Genomic DNA, 14037 nt, shown 5'->3' on the forward strand with positions numbered 1-14037 from the left:
ATAGAACCTTTAAACTTAATAGGGTGGCAGGGCTTATGGAGTAGACTATCCCTTTTTTAGCTCACCTGAGCAATGCTCAGGTGAGTTTTTCTGATCGCTCGATGTCCGGCGTCTGTCGTCCGTCGTCTGTCGTCTGTCGTCTGTCGTCTGTCAACATTTAGCTTGTGTATGCGATAGAGGCTGTATTTTTCAATTAATCTTCATGAATATTGGTCAGAATGATAACCTTGATGAAATCTAGGCCGAGTTCGAAAATGGGTCATCTCGGGTCAAAAACTAGGTCACTAGGTCAAATCAAAGAAAAACCTTGTGTATGCGATAGAGGCTGTATTTTTCAATTAATCTTCATGAATATTGGTCAGAATGATAACTTTGATGAAATCTAGGCCGAGTTCGAAAATGGGTCATCTCGGGTCAAAAACTAGGTCACTAGGTCAAATCAAAGAAAAACCTTGTGTATGCGATAGAGGCGGTATTTTCAATTAATCTTCATGAATATTGGTCAGAATGATAACCTGATGAAATCTAGGCCGAGTTCGAAAATGGGTCATCTCGGGTCAAAAACTAGGTCACTAGGTCAAATCAAAGAAAAACCTTGTGTATGCGATAGAGGCTGTATTTTTTCAATTCTTCTTCATGAATTTGGTCAGAATGATAACCTTGATGAAATCTAGGCCGAGTTCGAAAATGGGTCATCTCGGGTCAAAAACTAGGTCACTAGGTCAAATCAAAGAAAAACCTTGTGTATGCAATAGAGGCTGACTTTTCCAATTGATCTTCATGAATTTTGGTCAGAATGATTGCCTTGATGAAATCTAGGCTGAGTTCGAAAATGGGTCATCTCGGGTCAAAAACTAGGTCACTAGGTCAAATCAAAGAAAAACCTTGTGTATGCGATAGAGACGGTATTTTTCAATTGATCTTCATAAAATTTTGGGTCAGAATGATTACCTTGATGAAATCTAGGCCGAGTTCGAAAATGGTCATCTGGGATCAAAAACTAGGTCACTAGGTCATATCACGTAAAAACCTTGTGTATGCGATAGAGGCTGTATTTTCCAATTGATCTTCATGAATTTTTGGTCAGAATGATAACCTTGATGAAATTTAGACCAAGTTCGAAAATGGGTCATCTGGGGTCAAAAACTAGGTCACTAGGTCAAATCAAAGAAAAACCTTGTGTATGCAATAGAGGCTGTATTTTTCAACTGATCTTCATGAAATTTAGCCAGAATGATTACCTTGGTAAAATCTAGCCGAGTTCGAAAATGGGTCATCTGGGGTCAAAAACTAGGTCACTAGGTCAAATCGAAGAAAAACATTGTGTAGCAATAGAGGATGTATTTTTCAATTGATCTTCATGAAATTTGGTCAGAGTGATTGCCTTGATGAAATCTAGGTCGATTTTGAATATGGGTTATCTGAGGTCAAAAACTAGGTCACTAGGTCAAATTAAAGAAAAATCTTGTGTATGCGATAGAGACTGTTTTTTTCAATTGATTTTTATGAAATTTGGTCAGGTTGATTGCCTGAATGAAATCTAGGTCGCATTTGAATATAGGTCATCTGAGGTGAAAAACTAGGTCACTTGGTCAAATCAAAGAAAAAACTTCTGTATGTGATAGAGGCTGTATTTTTCAATTGATCTTCATGAATTTTGGTCAGAATGATTGCCTTGATAAAATCTAGGTCGAGTTTGAACATGGGTCATCTAGGGTCAAAAACTAGGTCATATCTAAGAAAATGCTTGTTTTATCGCAAGAGACCAATTTTTTGGTCCAATCTTAATGAAAATTGGTCAGAATATTTGTTTCCATGAAATCACTAGGTCAAACATGTTTTACACTGTTATGGAGTGTTTCTTAGGTGAGCGACCTAGGGCCATCTTGGCCCTCTTGTTTTAAGGTCACTCCATCAAAGGTCAAGGTCACAGGGGCCTGAACATTAAAAAACATTTCCGATCAATAGAGAACCTCTTGACCCAGAATGTTGAGTAGATGACCCCTATTTGTACCCCCCGACAACAAAGTTGTAAGGGGGGGTATACTGGTTTCAGGTTGTCTGTCTGTCCGTCCGTCTGTCCGTAGACACAATCTTGTGCGCACCATCTCTCCTCATCCCCTTGACACTATTTAATGAAACTTCACACAAGTGATCAGTAACAACAATAGTTGTGCATGGGGCATGTTAGGTTCTTTCAGATAAAAAAAATGCAGAGTAATGGGACTTTGTTTTTTGTTACTATACTATATACATAGACGCAATCTTGTGCGCACCATCTCTCCTCATCCCCTTGACACAATATAATGAAACTTCACACAAGTGATCAGTAACAACAGTAGTTGTGCATGGGGCATGTTAGGTTCTTTCAGAAAAATAATTTGCAGAGTTACGGGACTTTGTTTTTTGTTACTATACTATATACATAGACACAATCTTGTGCGCACCATCTCTCCTCATCCCCTTGACACAATATAATGAAACTTCACACAAGTGATCAGTAACAACAGTACTTGTGCATGGGGCATGTTAGGTTGTTTCAACGACAAAAATTGCAGAGTTATGGGACTTTGTTTCTTGTTCACATGCTGTGTACATACAGTCTGCATATGCAATCTTGTGCGTGCCTAATCTTCAGAACCCTTGCACACAATTTAATGAAACTTCACACAAGTGATCAGTATCAACCCTAGTTGTGCATGTTACGTTCTTTTAGATAAATATTCTGCATAGTTATGGGACTTTGTTTTTTGTTACTATACTGTATACATACAGTCTATAATACATACAGTCCACATAATTATGCAATCTTGTGTGCGTCAAATTGCAATGTACTGTGTCAGTGCATGTGGGGGGTACATTCATCACCTTTAGTGATAGCTCTAGTTATTTTTGGGTCACTCTGCTAAAGGTCAAGGTCACGGGCCTGTGTTCAGAAATGAAATTTGACCTTGATTTTGACCTAGGGACCTACTTTCACATTTCTCAAGCTACAGCCTTCAAATTTGGACCACATGCATAGTTATGTATACCAAAATGAATTTGAACCTTGATTTTGACCTTGAGCTAATAAAAAAGTGCTCAAGGTGAGCTTTTGTGATCGCCCTGTGTCCGTCGTCGTCCATCGTCAACAATTTGACTGTTAACACTCTAGAGGTCACAATTTTGGCCTAATCTTAATGAAACTTGGCCAGAATGTTACCCTCATTAAAATCTTGGACGATTTCGATATTGGGTCATCTGGGATCAAAAGCTAGGTCACCGGGTCAAATCAAAGGAAAAGCTTGTTAACACTCTAGAGGTCACAATTTTGACCCAATTTTAATGAAACTTGGTCAGAATGTTACCCTCAGTAAAATCTTGGACAGGTTCGATATTGGGTCATCTGGGGTTAAAAGCTAGGTCACCAGGTCAAATCAAAGGAAAAGCTTGTTAACACTTTAGAGGTCACAATTTTGGCCCAATATTAATGAAACTTGGTCAGAATGTTACCCTCAATAAAATCTTGAATGAGTTCGATATTGGGTCATCTGGGGTCAAAAACTAGGTCACCGGGTCAAATCAAAGGAAACGCTTGTTAACACTAGAGGTAACAATTTTGACCCGATCTTAATGAAACTTGGTCAGAATGTTACCCTCAATAAAATCTTGGACGAGTTTGATATTGGGTCATCTGGGGTTAAAAACTAGGTCACCAGGTCAAATCAAAGGAAAAGCTTGTTAACACTGTAGAGGCCACATTTATGACTGTATCTTCATGAAACTTGGTCAGAATTATGTCTCCCACCACACAGTGGTGTGGGAGACATATTGATTTACTCCTGTCTGTCTGTCTGTCTGTCAAAAAGCTTGTCCGCACTCTAAGTCGAACATTTGTCACCCGATCTTCACCAAACTTGAACAAAATGTGTCTGACCATAAGACCTCGGCTAAGTTCGATAACTAGCCAAATCGGCTCAGGCACTTTGGAATTATGGCCCTTGAATTACCGAAAAATCCTCATTTCACATGCGCTTTCATACAGGCAAAACGTACCCTATACTACTAATTAGTAGTATAGGGTGCGTTTTGCCTGAACGAAAGCGCATGCGAAATTAGTAGTATAAGGTACGTTTTGGGTGCACGAAAGCGCATGCGCAAGATGATTAGGCAGTTGTGGGAGACATGCGCTTTTCTCAAAAGTGTATGGTCAAAAACCAGGTCACCAGGTCAAATCAAAGGAAAAGCTACTTAACACTCTAGAGGCCACATTTATGACCATATCTTAATGAAACTTGGTCAGAATGTTAATCTTGATGATCTATAGGTCATGCTCAAATCTGGGTCAGGTGGGATCAAAAACCAGGTCACCAGGTGAAATCAAAGGAAAAGCTACTTAACACTCTAGAGGCCACATTTATGACTATATCTTCATGAAACTTAGTCAGAATGTTAATCTTGATGATCTTCAGGTCAAGTTTGAATCTGGGTCATGTGGGGTCAAAAACTAGGTCACTGGGTCAAATCAAAGGAAAAGTTAGTTAACACTTTAGAGGACACATTTATGACCATATCTTAATGAAACTATCTTGATGATCTTTAGGTCAGTAGGTCAGGTGAGTGATACAGGGCCTTCATGGCCCTCTTGTTTAATTTATTGATTGATCTATTAACTGCCGAAACTACACACTGTCTTTTCTTTCTTGCCACCCGTGCTTGCCGACCCCAAAAGTACTGCTGCGATATGACATCAGAGCTAAAATTAGAAAAAGTATGCAATAACTTATTATCATGAAGTTTGTACGAATGGTTTTGCATTTTTGGTGGTTCACAGCAAAATATATAGTACGGGGGCCAATAAGGTCTACCATGCACCCCCCTCTAGACTTTTTTTTTAGGTACCAAATTGTTCAGCAGGACCAATTCTTTCAAAATAAAAAATGTTCCCATGTAAAAACTGTTTTGAACTATACATGATTTCACTGTTTCCGTGGCAACCATTTATTTTTGAAAAGGACAACCATGTAGATGATAATCAGTTATATCTTGGTCAGTTTTGATGATAAAACAATAAAAATGGTGTCAAAATGGAGCTAAGACATTGGCCTTTAAATGGAAGCATTTTTATTTTAATTAACTAATTTACATATTCATGAATATTAATGAGAATGTTACAAAATGACAAAATTTTGTTAAAAAATATAGAGATAGTACCTAAGTTTTTCAAATCATAGGTATGAAGTTAAAAAACTTTGAAATGAAGACTAATGTACATATATTTCTTAAAAATAGATAAATTAACAATAATTTAACCAGAAGCGTAGAGTTATGAGCATTTAATATTTTCATGTAAAAGAAAATTTTGTGATCAAGGAAATGTAACTCTTCTTGGACCTGGAGAGCAGAAACATCAAAGGGACATAATATAGTGCATATTTTCTACTTGGGTGCATTTGATTTAACATTCAACTGTGATCTGGATTTCTAAATAATGATCCATGATATTCTGTGCTAAAAATATAAAACAACTGGAACAGTCCTTTAACAGCAAAAAGATGCTGTAGCAGAATGAAAATTGTTAAGCTCTAACTGGGACTCGAACCCACGACCTCTCACACGTAAGGCAGACACTCTACCACTTCCCTATAACAGCAGTAGCTATAACTAGGCAGTTTAAGTGCACCGATTACATTACGTGAACTGGAACAGTTTTGTGACAATAACACATAATCGGCCTACTCCGGATTATCGGCGTATTCACTTTGTTACCTAACGGCAATTTTCGTGTAAAGACAAAATATAATCTAATGCTGCAAATGTTTTAATCGGTCAAAACTGCCCAAATTTCTTTGACCTGTTTTTTAGAATATGTACTTACTAACTGGTAGTACCAGTGAAATATAACTTACACTGAATCTTATATATTTGCCTTTTTAGCAGCTGGCGAACGGCAAAGACAGTCGGCTTTGTCCAAATATAAGCAATTACTTTACCAGTTTCGACAGGATATCAATTGATAGGAAATTACAGTTACAAACTAAAACCTTTCTGCAACAAATGGAGTCATTAGCATTCACTGTCAGTCAGTATTATGACTAAGATCGATGATCATTCATTCATTCAAATAGTTTATAGACAGAGTCCGTTGTTTACATTTTTAATTGTAACCGGTGCTCTTGTAAAAACCACTTTTTTTGAAAAATCGAATAATGCGAAGAGCTATGGTACGGTCTCTAAAAAATAACATTTTCTAAGTTTCAAATCAATTTAAATGTTCCAAACAGCTTTGATCTGGTCTTAAAGTCTCTCAATGTTTTTTAATATATTATTTTGTTACTCTTATGGTATTTGTTTTTACTTAAAACTGGATGTGCTCAGCTAATTTGCATAAAATGAACAAGTGTCACAAACAATGAATAAAATTCTGAGACCACTAAAACTAAATAAAATGATATAATTAATTGGTATCAATGAAATAACAATTTTTTGTGGTCTATAATGTTTACAGACTTAGAGTTAACACTTTATCGAAGGAAGAACAAAAATGTAACATACATTACACATGTTACGTTACCATTTCAACAACCTTGTTGTATTGCATCAGTTATTTAGAAAGTATTCCAGAAGCATAATTAATATTACTTATTTTGTACTATAATAATACAGTATGCTTTTTTACTTGTCAGACAGTGTGATTTTTTCCGTAACTCACTTTAAAATACGTTACAACTACTATTGTTTTTAAAAAGATATTCAAGAAGAAATTGAAGCCCAAATTGTCAAATACTGATTTATTTAAACTGTAAGTTTTAAGAAGTTTAACTTCTGTTATTTCAGGAATTGCCTAAACTATATATTGCACCATCCATGTAACTATGATTTTAGATGGAATTTCAATAAAACATACAATAATATCCATAATATTATGATCATACAGCTGATATGTGCAGTCTTCCTGTGAGTGAAAATCAAGTTTTATAAAAAGTACTTTTTTGAATTTTAGAAATAATAGCAACATAAGAACATTTTGAATTTTAGAAATAGTAGCATTACAAGAACATATACAAAACCAACCCTAGCTCGATAGGACGAATCATAGGGTCTTGAGTCAGATATCTGGATGAGGACTTTGCTCTCTGTGACGATTCAATAAAGATATCGTATCAGTAGACTTACACCTGTATAATACGGAGAAGTTAGCACTTGCCTGTAGAGAACTGAGTAGTTCCGGTACAGTTTATTTATTTTATTTGGGTTTTACGGCGCACCAACACAGTATACGTTATATGGCGCCAAACAGGACTACAAATTTTGGTTTCACATCTCATTTACATCGAAATAAAAACATGAGGTATGGAATCAAAATTTGCATACCTGCTGGAATCACAGAGTTACAGCAAAACCAAGTGTTAAGACCCTATTAGTCGCCTCTTATGATCATGCAAGGGTAAGGCAGTGGTTCCAATTCTTTTCGTACACAGGTCGTCCCAGAACCACATGGGGCAGTTCGGGTACAGAATCCAGGGACACTTGTTAGGTTAACTGCTCAACATTACATGACTGAATTTTTGTTGCAAAGAGGTGCTAACCAAAAAACCAAAACTGACAAAAGAAAATATGCAGGTACTTAAGTAAAAACTTTAGATTTAAAACTTTTACCAGGTTGACAGAACTGTTTTAGTGATACCAAATCAAGATATAAGAAATATATAAAACTTCATAGATATGAAATAAAGAAGACTATTGTAGTCATGTTTAAACATTTACAAGAATGACAGAATGTACAAAATATCTTTTTAATATTTTAAATTGTACAGACAAGGACTAAATTGTAGAATGTGATGGAATATTCCTGGATATACCGGCACATTAAGAGAAACACTACTAACAGAAACTGTGCATCAGTCATAACAAATATCACTTAAGTTACGTACCAAAGGTTATGACAAAGGCATGACCTGTCTTTGTCAAAAGTTCAAACTGTAGAGCATGATACAAATTGCTTCAGAATCAAAGTGTAATCAAATGTCATTCATAAAAAATAAAGTGATTTTTTTTAGAACCTATGATCTTCTTTTGTCAGTTGCTTTCTATTTTATAAATAATATGTTATAAAGCAACATACTATTCATAACAGCTAACCCACAAGAGAGCCAATATGCTATATTAGGTAACATTAAAGTAAAAATATCGTAAGTCACATCTTAATCAAGACGTGCAGAATGTGATTCTTGTAACACTGCGGTCTCAAATTGTGTGCAGTTCATATTTTCAGACATTTCATCTGATTTTAGATTCAGATTTTAACTAATCCATACAATTTTACTATGACAGAACACTGTTTAAGTTAGTGCTAGGGGTGTGAGGGCAATTTCACATTTCACTACATCTAATGAACAGACACAGTCAAATCAAGTCCGTTGATATTTTGCTTGGTTGTGTTGTTATGCTTCAGAAGGATCATCTTAATAAAATATTTGCTATCACAAAGAAGTCTTTAAGTGCCATATGTTGGTTGTTAAAAAGTCTCCTCGTACTCGGTTTCAATGTTAATAGATTTTCTGGTCCTTTTGGACCATGTTTACTGAAACAGAATTCCTCTTAAGCCATTGCTTGATCCAACTGCATTTCGTGGCCTCAACGGGAAACTAGTCTATCTGCTTCTATTTCTATATACACATAGACTAGTTTCGCGTTGAGGCGACGATTTGCTATTTATTTGCTTGGTTGCATTCTTTGCTTCTAAAGGATCTTCGTAAAGTCTATTGCAAAATGTTTTCAGCAACTCTGAAGTGTCGTTCAGAAAGCACTTAGTATCTTCCTAGAAGTTTTGAATAGCATTATGTTAATATTTTCTTAACAATTTTGGTTTTTAGCTCACCTGTCACATAGTGACAAGGTGAGCTTTTGTGATCACCCTTCGTCTGTGCGTCCATCCGTGCGTGCGTGCGTCAACAATTTCTTGTCTGCATGATAGTGGTTTCATTTATGATTTTATTTTAACCAAACTTGCACACAACTTATATTACCATAAGATCTCAGTTCCTTTCTTGAACTGGCCAGATCCCATTATGGGTTTCAGAGTTATGGCCCCTGAAAGGGCCAAAATTAGCTATTTTGACCTTGTCTGCACAATAGCAGCTTTATTTATGATTTGATTTTTACCAAACTAGCACACAACTTGTATCACCATAAGATCTTGGTTCCTTTCTTGAATTGGCCAGATTCCATTATGGGTTGCAGAGTTATGGCCCCTGAAAGGGCCAGAATTAGCTATTTTGACCTTGTCTGCACAATAGCAGCTTCATTTATGATTTTATTTTAACCAAACTTGCACACAACTTGTATCACCATAAGATCTTGGTTCCTTTCTTGAACTGGTGAGATTCCTTTATGGGTTCTAGAGTTATAGCCCCTGAAAGGGCCAAAATTAGCTATTTTGACCTTGTCTGCACAATAGCAGCTTCATTTATGATTTGAATTTAATCAAACTTGCACAAAACTTGTGTCACCATAAGATCTCAGTTCCTTTCTTGAACCGGCTAGATCCCATAATGGGTTCCAGAGTTATGGCCCCTGAAAGGGCCAAAATTAGCTATTTTGACCTTGTCTGCACAATAGCAGCTTCATTTATGATTTGATTTTAACCAAACTTGCACACAACTTGTATCACCACAAGGTCTTGGTTCCTTTCTTGAACTGGCCAAATTCCATCATGGGTTCCAGAGTTATGGCCCCTTAAAGGTCCAAAATTGGCTATTTTGGCTTTTGCAGCCATATAGAGACTTCATTTATGGTTTTATTTAATACAAACTTCCAAAATATCTTCAACAACAGTAAATCTTAGATTCCATCACAAATCAGATCCAATCGTAGGTTCCAGAGTTATTTTATATCTGATTACCTCCCCTGATTGTAATCAAAATGGATTTATATCAGTAAGTACTTATAGGACTTATTTGAATTTTCATTATTGTCATTAGTTGGACTGAGACAATCAGGGTAGATAACTATGGACTGATTTTATGTCAGATTACCTCCCTTTAGTTCAAATTAAAATGGGTATATCTCTGTAACTAATGAAGATACTGATCTGAAATTTCATTTATGTCAACAGATTTATTTGGCAGAGCCTTCTTTTGTTCACTTACCATATTTGTTTTTTTAATTACTTCCCTTTTACGTTACTATAAATAGCTTATTTTTAGTAACTTTTTTATTATTGGCTGTAGGGAAAAACCGAGACCACCTTTCTGTGGTACAACATGGATGGTACCTCCATATTTTTAGGTGCATTTTGACATATCTGTACCTTGTAAGAATTGTTTTTTCTTTTTGGTTAAATTTCTTCCCTTTGTTGTTCCTGTCCTTTGGACTTAAATATTTTTACTGAGGACCTTCTTGTCCTCAAGTGCAATGATAGCAGGTGAGCGATATAGGGCCATCATGGCCCTCTTGTTTAACATTCTTGACAGCTTTTTGCAATTTCCTAAGTTTAAAGCTAAAGATTACTTAAAGTACCTGAATTTTTCATTTTGTTTTTAGCTCACCTGAGGTGAGTTTTTGTGATTGCTCGATGTCCGGCGTCTGTCATCTGTCTGTCTGTCAACATTTAACCTGTGTATGCGATAGAGGCTGTATTTTTCAACTGATCTTCATGAAATTTTGTCAGAATGATTACCTTGATGAAATCTAGGCCAGGTTCGAAAATGGGTCATCTTGGATCAAAAACTAGGTCACTAGGTCAAATCAAAGAAAAACCTTGTGTATGCGATAGAGGCTGTATTTTTCAACTATCTTCATGAAATTTTGTCAGAATGATAACCTTGATGAAATCTAGGCCATGTTCGAAAATGGGTCATCTGGGGTCAAAAACTAGGTCACTAGGTCAAATCAAAGAAAAACCTTGTGTATGCAATAGAGGCTGTATTTTTCAACTGATCTTCATGAAATTTTGTCAGAATGATTGCCTTGGTGAAATCTAGGCCAGATTCGAAAATGGGTCATCTTGGATCAAAAAGTAGGTCACTAGGTCAAATCAAAGAAAACCTCATGTATGCGATAGAGGCTGTATTTTTCAATTGATCTTCATGAAATTTGGTCAGAATGATTGCCTTGATGAAATCTAGGTCAAGTACGAATATGGGTCATCTGGGGTCAAAAAGTAGGTCACTAGGTCAAATAAAAGAAAAACCTTGTGTATGCGATAGAGGGTGTATTTTTCAATTGATCTTCATGAAATTTAGTCAAAATGATTGCCTTGATAAAATCTAGGTCAAGTTCGAATATGGGTCATCTGGGATAAAAAAAAGTAGGTCACTAGGTCAAATCAAAGAAAAACTTTGTGTATGCGATAGAAGGTGTACTTTTCAATTGATCTTCATAAAATTTGGTCAGAATGATTGCCTTGGTGAAATCTAGGTCAAGTTCGAATATGGATCATCTGGGGTTAAAAAGTAGGTCATTCGGTCAAATCAAAGAAAAACCTTGTGTATGCGATGGAGTCTGTATTTTTCAATTGATCTTCATAAAATTTGGTCAGAATGATTGCCTTAATGAAATCTAGATTGCCTTGATGAAATCTAGGTAAAGTTTGAATATGGGTCATCTGGAGTAAAAAACTAGGTCACTAGGTCATATCAAAGAAAATACTTGTTTAAACTCAAGAGACCACATTTTTGGTCCAATCCTAATGAAAATTAGCCAGAATATTTGTTTCCATGAAATCACTAGGTCAAACATGTTTACACTGTTATGGTGTGTTTCTCAGGTGAGCGACCTAGGGCCATGTTGGCCCTCTTGTTTAGTTTTTGTTCATTGCTGCTTTTCAACAGTGAATATTTTATTAATAAGCCCATAAATATCTCAATACAATGCATGTTTTTCTGAAACTCTACAACAAAATGCTTTATTGCTCACATAAATAACTGCATAGATACACTTCATAATCACACAAAACAAGATAAATATTCCATTAAAAAAACATTTTCCATGAAAGGCAGCCCCAAATTGTAACCCTATTATCAGTGTATTGATGTTAGCAGGGATTTATACATAATTAATATATACAGAATATATACATAAAAATACATAATCAATGTAAAATGTAATTATTGACAACAATATTGAAACCATCAAATAAAAGAACAACATAATTAAGAAACTGATACTAGTATAATTAAACTGATAGATGCATTAATTCAAAATGAAAAAGGAACATTGAATGTGTAATGAATGTTTCAGGTGATTTCTTGTTTGACAAAAGTAAAGAAAGAATGTTAGAATTAATACTTTAAAGTTTTAACAAATCAATGATATCATAATATTGATAACAGTGATTCAAATTTCTTCCTATATATTTCTAAATACAGCAAAATACAGTGGTAAAGTTTTTTAAAGCGCTGTTGTGGAAAAAATCTCATTGCTTGAGAAGTATGGAACTATACTACTTTGTAAGAGTAATTAGTAACTTGATAACTATATATTCCTCTACTATTTTCTGAGAAAATCATGATACAATAAAACAAGATTACTGGAATGGTAACGTAACATGTGTGAAGTATGTTGCAAACAGATTCCTCATTCAAATAAGTATTTACACTATATTTTCATATGATATAGCTCCAATAACACAGGTTTATTGATCACAGTTTATTTCATCATGTTGTTCAGTTTTAGGTATATCTTGTTTCCAGAGATGTATGTTTCAGCATAGATTAATTTTATGCAAATTAGCTAAAATACCTAATGTAGAAAAAATTATTTACCTTCAGAGTAACAAAATACTATTCTAGAAAACACTGAGAGACATTAAGACCATATCAAAGCTGTCTGATCTATATTTTCTAAATAATTAATATAGCTCACATAATTGTTATTTTATTGATAACAATTAATTATATCATTTTATTAAATTATATTTTTTATTTTGAAAGAGTTGGTCCTGCCGAATAATTTGGTACCTATGAAAAAAAGTCTAGAGAGGGGTGCATGGTAAACCTTATTGGTGCCCCACCTTATAGAAAGAACCTTTAAATATCTTTTTTAATGAACTGATTAAAGGATTTTCACCAAAACTAGTTAGATACAAGGTTAGATGGTTAAGATCCTCTTCAGAGTAGCAACTTCGGCCCATTTGGGATCTTGTTTAATGTTTTTATGTCAATTATATGTGGATGTATTTTCTATTCGTGATTTGATTTGTTTCTAGGATATGGAAAATAAAATCCGAAGCACCTTGTATGAAATCTACTTTGGTAAGACGAGGGACATTGTAAATGGTGTTCGATCTACACAACCTTTACAGAATGAAAAACAGAAAATAAATCTGCAGAATGATTTAGCACAAGCTTTGCAAAAAAGAGCACATACATCATAATATAGGATTATCATCTAGTTTGGTAGGTACTGTCTCAGTAATCATTGCATAAATGATGTTTTAACTGTTGAACAAGATATAGTCTCCATAATATGGTTTGCAAGATCATATGATATATTGATGTATGAAAAGATTCCAGTTTAAGGAAAATACACTAAAACCATAATTGTTTACTGGACTTGGATTTAACACATTTATTCAACAGTATTTCAATTATGTTATGGCCATCAGGCAACCTAGCCTGTGTCCAACAATTCTGTACCAGTACTCAACTTGCTCTGCACAAGTATTGAAGTGCTTTCATTAATGAATCTCAGATGGATTGACACCAGACATATGTCGTCATGAAAAACATTGTCTTGCCTAAGGATTGAACTACCTACCAACGGAGTCTGATCAAGTTGACTTAATTTGTATGCACTACATATCTTCTTAACCACTGGAAGGGTTTTTAGCTTGACCATACGAAGTATTGAGAGCTGTCCTACTCGACCCGGCGTCGGCGTCTTTTCACATCTGCATTTTTAGCTCATCTGTCACATAGTGACAAGGTGAGCTTTTGTGATCACCCTTCGTCCGTCGTCAGTCCGTGCGTCCGTCCGTGCGTCAACAATTTCTTGTCTGCACGATAGTGGTTTCATTTATGATTTTATTTCAACCAAACTTGCACACAACTTGTA

At 35.3% G+C, this 14037-nt stretch overlaps 1 pseudogene; it reads left to right on the forward strand.

The window, feature by feature from the left end:
* The window catches only part of LOC128548462 (F-actin-capping protein subunit beta-like), a 118030-nt pseudogene that overhangs the window by 88185 nt on the left and 15808 nt on the right, over nucleotides 1-14037 (forward strand).

The sequence above is a fragment of the Mercenaria mercenaria genome, chromosome 14 (assembly GCF_021730395.1).
Source record: "Mercenaria mercenaria strain notata chromosome 14, MADL_Memer_1, whole genome shotgun sequence".
NCBI classification, from domain to species: Eukaryota; Metazoa; Mollusca; class Bivalvia; order Venerida; family Veneridae; genus Mercenaria; species Mercenaria mercenaria.